Here is a 7,320-nt window from a genome sequence, read left to right as displayed (position 1 = left end):
TAGAATATATATATATATATATATATATATATATATAGCAATTGAATTTACCTATTAAATACAAAAAATTATATATTTATTAATACCTCTAAGAAAACTCTCATGTGTTCTTTAAATGTTGTTTTATTCACTAAGCTGTGTCCTACTCTTTTGTGACCCCATGGACTATAGCCTGCCAGGTTCCTCAGTACCTGGGATTCACCAGGCAAGAATACCTGAGTGGGTTGCCATTTCCTTCTCCAGGGGATTTTCTTGACCCAGGATCAAACCTGCACATCTCCTGCACTGGCAGGCAAATTTTTTGTCCTTGAGTCACCCGGGAAGCCCCTCTAGAAGCACAGTCTTTAGGAAAAACTAACCTAAAGATATTCATACTGTGTATGTCATTCAGGACAATTCCCCTGCACCATGGTCAGAGATGGAGTTGTTTCAGCAGAGTGCTTGGGGCCATAGAAAGTCTCATCAGACCTCAAAGTCATGTGCTTCCCTTTTCTTTTTCTTGTTGTTCAGTCGCTCAGTCGTGTCCGACTCTGAGACCCCATGGACTGTAGCATGACAGTCTTCTCCACCGCTCACCATCTCCTGGAGCTTGCACAAACTCATGTCCATTGAGTCGGTGATGCCATCCAACCATCTCATCCTCTCTCGTTCCCTTCTCCTTCTGCCTTCAATCTTTCTCAGCATCAGGGTCTTTTCTAATGAGTTGGCTTTTTGCATCAGGTAGCCAAAAGTATTGGAGCTTCCCTTTTCTTTGGAAGGGTAAATAGATCAGAACTGTGTCTGGTTTTAAGAAATCCCAACACTGAGTAAAACAAGTAAGTGATTTACTTGTCTAATGTGATAAGCCATGGATACGAAGATCAGGATGAGTGCTGTGACTCGGTGTCATCAAGGATCCAGATTTCTTCTGTATTGCTATTCCGACCAGTCCTAAAATGTGGATTCAGTCCTCATTATTGGAAGAGGATTGCTTCTCCAGACATCCATCTGAGAGGAAGGCAATGGGACTAAATGACCCCCCCAGTGAGTTTACCTCTCTTGTACAGCTTTCCTGGAAGCCCCAGTAAGAGGCTTCCACTAATTTTATCACTGGCCACATGTGAGGCTACAGATGAGCTACATATGCGCTCATACTACATATGAGCTACATGTGAGGCTGCCAAGCAAGGTTTTCAGCTGAACACAATTTTCTAAAATTGGAATGGCTGTTAAGAAAGAAAGAAGTGGATACTGAATAGGCACAGGGTAGTTATTGTCACGGGCTTCCCAGGTGGCGCTAGTGGTAAAGAGCCTGCCTGCCAATGCAGGAAGACATAAGAAACACAGGTTTGATCCTTGGGTTGGGAAGATCCCCTTGGAGGAGGGCATGGCAACTCACTCCAGTATTCTTGCCTGGAGAAGCCCCGTGGACAGAGGAGCCTGGGGAGCTACAACCCAGAGGGTGGCAAAGAGTTAACTTACCACGCACAGTGGTTGTCACTGCTAATGACTAGAAAGATAAGATCTGCCATCTCGACACAGTCTTCTCCCAACTAACCTTCAAATTACACACACACACACACCAAATTACACACACACACACATTCACTTGGGCCATTTCATTTTGCTCACTTGCCTTCAATCTCAATGAATTTCCTCAATAGATTCTTTCACTGAAAGGATAAGCATATCCTTTGAGGAATATAAAAACATAAGTGCCATTTGCCCCAGTTTCTATGTCTGTAAATCAAGTGCTGAGAAGTTCAAGGGTTCAATTATTATTAAATGAGAGCTGAAATAAAAAGGGTTCCTGAGAGTTCTAACTAATCTTGTAGCATGCTTCCAAGAGTTAATCAAAAATTAATATTCATTTCAGTTGAATGCGTTTGAGTTCAGAAATATTTATTGAGCATCAACAATGTAGCAGGTCCTCTGCTAAAATAACCAAAAGAGACTAAGTGTCTCCCGTAAGGAAACCTACTCTCTGATAGAACAGATATGTATGTGAATACACAACTACAGAAGAGGGAAACAGGAACATGAATGAGAGGACAGCATGGCAGAAGAATGCTTTGTATTACTGGGGGGGGGGGGGGGGGGGTGGTGCAGAGAAGACTTCTCCAAAGACTTGATGTCCAACTGGATGCACTGGAGTCAGGATCAGTTCTCATGTTAGCTGATTTTCAGTCTAATGCATGTCTCACAATCTAAAAATGGAAATTAAAAAAATGGCAATGAGAAACACATCTTCAATAATATGTTTAAATCTATTGATGAATAAATATACAACCCAAAGTGTTGGTCTGAATTTTCATGAATTATTTGTGTTACTGCATTGGCTCACTCAAAATGCATTATGTTATTTTCAGTTGGTCATAACTTTCACAAATATAGAATATCTCACAATATTCTTGTGCCTACTGAAAAACAAACAGAAATGTAACTAATAATCCAAGACAGTACTGGCCACAAACTTTGCTAGACATTTTCAAAATGCACTGGAAAATATTAAATTCCCATTCACTTACTGTACTAAATGTTTCAGAGTAAGAGAGATTAAATATTTTAAAATTAACTTTACTATACAATAATGGTCTAAATTGCAAGCTGCACTGTAGTTGAACCTCTTGATGACAAAGTAACATATTCTGGAAGGTCTATATATCCATTATAGAGTTGGGGTTGGGAGGGGAGAATTTCACCGCAGTCCTACGTAGTTGTGAATTACTCCTTTCTTCCCCTTCTCCCAGGGACTCCCTGTTTTCATTGCCATCCTTCCATTCAAGAACACATTTCCCAAACCCAATTCTGTTTCACATTTATAAAAAGGTATCAAAGTGCTCTCAAATATTCTATTCCTTTAATTCTTACCAACATTCCCGAAAGGATAAATGAACAATTTCATGTGGACTTTTTGAACTTAGGAGACTTTCCTAAAGTCAGATAATTGCTAAGGGACACACTCAACCCTGGTTTTCTCACCCTGATCTCAGGGCTCTTTCCCATCCTTCCCACATCTCCCCCACCAGGTCTGCTGAGGCTGAACTGTGTGCAGGTCAACGACAGTCAACTTTCAGTGACTGACACAGGTGTCTGCTCTGTTATCTCACCTAATAACGAAGCATTTCACTGACAATGTCCTTGGTGTTCAGTCACTCACTTGAGTCCAACTCTTTCTGACTCCATGCACACCAGGCTCCTCCATCCTCCACCATCTCCCAGAAATTTCCCAAGTTCATGTCCATTAAGTAGGTGAAGCTATTCAGCCCTCTCATCCTCTGCCGCCCCCTTCTTCTTTTACTTTCACTCTTTCCCAGTATCCTTGTCTTTTCCAATGAGTCGACTCTTCACATCAGGTGACCAAAGTAGTAGAGCGTCAGTTTCAGCATCAGTTCTCCCAATGAATATTCAGGATTGATTTTCTTCAGGATTGACTGCTTGAATCCTCTTGCAGTCCAAGGGGCTGTTAATAATCTTCTTTAGCACCACAGTTTGAAAGTATCAATTCTTGGGCCCTGAGCCTTCTTTACGGTACAGCTCTCACATCTAGCAAAACCATAGGTTTGACTATACAGACCTTTGTCGGGAAAGTGATGTCTCTGTTTTTAATACGCTCTCTAGGTCTGTCATAGTTGTCCTTCCAAAGAGCAAACGTCTTTTAATTTCATGGCTGCAGTTGCTGTTCTTAGTGATTTTGGAGCCCAAGAAAATAGAATCTGTCTTTACTTTTTCTCCACTTTTCCCCCTTCTATTTGCCATGAAGTGATGGGACCAGATGCCATAATCTTAATTTTCTGAATGTTGAGCTTAAAGCCACTTTTTTCACTCTCCTCTTTCACTCTCATCAAGAGGCTTTTTAGTTGCTCTTCTCTTGCTGCTATTAGAGTGGTATCATCTGCATATCTGAAGTTGTTGATATTTTTCCTCGAAATCTTGGTTCTAGTTTGTGATTCATCCAGCCCCGCATTTTGTATGATGGACTCTGCATAGAAGTTAAATAAGCAGAGTGACAATATACAGCCTTGACATATTTCTTTCTCAAGTTTGAACAAGTCTGTCATTTCCTGCCTGTCCAGTAATAACTATTGCTTCTTGTCCTGCATACAGGTTTCTCAGGAGACAGTTAAGCTGGACTGGTATTCTCATCTTTTAAAGAATCTTCTACAGTTTGTTGTGATCAACACAATCAAAGGCTTTAACACAGTCAATGAAGCAGATATATATAACTTTCCGGAATTCTCTTGCTTTCTACATGATCGAACAAATGTTGGCAATTTAATCTCTGGTTTCTCTGTCTTTTCTAAATCCAACTTGTACATCTGAAGTTCTTGGTTCTTGTACCACTGAAGCCTAGCCTGAAGGATTTTGAGCATTATTTTGCTGGTATATGAAACGAGTGCAATTGTGTGTAGTTTGAACATTCTTTGACATTGCCTTTCTATGGGATTGGAATGAAAACTGACCTTTTTCAGTCCTGTGGCTACTGCTGAGTTTCCCAAATTTGCTGGCATATCGAGTGCAACACTTTAACAGTATTATCTTTTAGGATTTTAAACAGATCAACTGGAGTTCTGTCACCTCCACTTGCTTTGCTCATAGTAATGCTTCCTAAGGCTCACTTGACTTCATACTCCAGGATGTTCGGGTCTAGGTGAGTGACCACACCGCTGTGGTTATTCTGGTCATTCAGACCTTTTTCATATAGTTCTTCCATGTATTCTTGCCACCTCTTATTAATCTCTTCCACATCTGTTACTTACTGTTTCTTTTATCATGCCCTTCTTTGCATGAAATGGTCCCTTAATATCTCTGATTTTCTTAAAGATATCTCTAATCTTTCCCATTCTATTGTTCTCCTCTATTTCTTTGAATTCTTCACTGAAGAAGGCCTTTTTATCTCTCCTTCCTATTCTCTGGAACCCTGCATTCAGCTGGATATATCTTTCCTTTTCTCCCTTGCCTTTTACTTCTCTTCTTTCCTCAGCTACTTGTAAAGCCTCAGCTCTTGGCTTGGTGAAAGGGCTTGCATAACTCAATGAAGCTATGAGCCAGGCTGTGCAGGGCCACCCAAGATGGACAGGTCATACTGAAGAATTCTGACACAATGTGGTCCACTGGAGGAGGAATTGGCAACTCACTCCAGTATTCTTGTTATGAGAACCCCATGAACAGTATGAAAAGGCAAAAAGATATGGCACCAGAAGATAAGCCCCCCAGGTCAGAAGGTGTTCAATATTCTACTGAGGAAGAGCAGAAGGCAATCACAGCTCCAGAAAGAAAGAAGTGGCAGGGCCAAGGTGGAGATGATGCTCAATTGTGGATGTGTCTGGCTGTGAAAGTAAAGTCCGATGCAGTAAAGAACAATATTGTAAAGAAACCTGGAATGTTACATCCATGAGTCAAGGTAAACTGGATGTGGTTAAGCAAGAGATGGGAAGATTGAACGTTAGCATCTTAGGAAGCAGTGAACTAAAATGGAGGGGAATGGGAGAATTTAATTCAGATGACCATTATATCTATTACAATGTGGCAAGAATCCCTTAGAAGAAATGGAATCAACAAAAGAGTACAAAATGCAGTGTACTTGGGTGCAGCCCCCAAAACAACAGGATGATCTTGGCTCAATTCCAAGCAAACCATTCAACATCAGAGTAATCCAAGTCTATGCCCCAACCTCTAGTGCCAAAGAAGCTGAAATTGACAGGTTTTATGAAGACTCACAAGACCTTCTAGAACCAACACTAAAAAGAGGTGTCCTTTTCATCATAGAGGATAGGATTGTAAAAGTAAGAAGTCAAAAGATACCTGGAGTAACAGGCTAGTCTGGCTTTAGAGTACAGAATGAAGCAGGGCAAAGGCTAACAATGTTTTGTCAAGAGAACACACTGGTCAAGCAAACAACCTTTCCAATAACCCAAAGATGACTATACATGGACATCATCAGATGGTCAATACTGAAATCAGGTTGATTATGTTCTTTGCAGCCAAAAATGGAGGAGCTCTATAGAGTCAGGAAAAACACGATCTGGAGCTAACTGTGGCTCAGAACATGAGCTCCTTATTGCAAAATTCAGGCTTAACTTGAAGAAAGTAGGAAAAACCACTAGACCATTCTGGTATGGCCTAAATCAAATCCCTTATGATTATACAGTGGAAGTGATGAATAGATTCAAGGAATTAGACCTAGTAGACAATGTCTGAAGAACTATGGGTGGAGGTTCATGTAACATTGTATAGGAGGCAGTGACCAAAACCATTTCACTGATATCTTTTTTTTTTTTTTCTTTCCTCTGATATCCTTTTAAGTATCTTGCAGCTCAAATACTTTGCCACTCTGTAAGTCACACTTACCAGGCTTCCTTCAGCCTTATTCCTTAGAAGTCCCTAATATTTTAAATATAGTAGTAGTAGTTTAGTTGTTAAGTCATGTCTGACTGTTGTGACCCCATGGACAGTAGCCTGCCAGGCTCCTCTGTCCATGGGATTCTCCAGGCAAGAATACTGGAGTGGGTTGCCATTTCCTTCTCCATTTTAAATATAACATCTACTAATAACCAAGGAGGTTTTATTGAGTATCTATGTTTCCTGCACTCTCTGCTTTGCTGTGCTTAGTTGCTCAGTTGTGTCTGAGTCTTTGTGACCCCATGGACTGTAGCCCACCAGGCTCCTCTGTCCATGGGGATTCTCCAGGCAACAATACTGGAGTGGGTTGCCACGCCCTCCTCCAGGGAATCTTTTCAACCCAGGGATTGAACCCAGGTCTCCTGCATTGCAGGCAGATTCTTTACCATCTGAGCCGCCAGGGAAGCCCTTCCTGCACTCGAGTAAGAGCAAAATAGATATAATAAGCTTCAGTTTCTAAGAAATTACAGTTTATCTTTACTAAGTTAATATAGGCTAGATGATGATGACTAGAGCTTTAATCTAAATGCCTAGAACAGTGTCTGGCACTTAATATATTTTTAATAAGCATATGCAATCACACATGTAATATTTAAATGAGTTTACAAGACTAGAAAGCATATTATGAATGTAACTGTGAAGGAAAAAAAAAAGAAAGAGGCCAATAAGACACAGAGTGTAAAATGGAAAAAACAGTAAAATTCTAAGCCCAGACACTCAAAGAGCATACAAACATTCTGGAATAATTAGGAGTTCCTGGCAGACTTAGCCAAAGTGTAGAAAAGCCAAACTTCTTTTGGATTTGTGTCTATCAAGAATCTTTATCTTAACGTAGACTCTTAAAATTTGCAAATTTTAGAACATTTTCCACAAGCAATAATATGTGCTTACAAGCATCAAAGTGACAACTTACCAGCCCAATCCATTTATAAACATGAA

The 7,320-nt window shown here is 40.4% G+C and overlaps 1 long non-coding RNA gene across 1 annotated transcript; it reads right to left on the bottom strand.

The window, feature by feature from the left end:
• Positions 1–1,860: 1,860 nt before the first annotated feature.
• LOC139031057 (uncharacterized) lies at positions 1,861–7,288 on the bottom strand. Its single transcript, XR_011483485.1, has 2 exons — positions 3,090–7,288; positions 1,861–2,186 (listed from the first exon to the last, which is right to left on the bottom strand). It is a non-coding gene; the product is annotated as an uncharacterized lncRNA (long non-coding RNA).
• Between the last annotated feature and the right edge of the window lie 32 nt (positions 7,289–7,320).

Source organism: Odocoileus virginianus, chromosome 25 (genome assembly GCF_023699985.2).
Source record: "Odocoileus virginianus isolate 20LAN1187 ecotype Illinois chromosome 25, Ovbor_1.2, whole genome shotgun sequence".
NCBI classification, from domain to species: domain Eukaryota; kingdom Metazoa; phylum Chordata; class Mammalia; order Artiodactyla; family Cervidae; genus Odocoileus; species Odocoileus virginianus.
The sequence above is the reverse complement of the archived record's forward strand: the minus strand, read 5'-3'. Positions and strand labels throughout refer to the sequence as shown.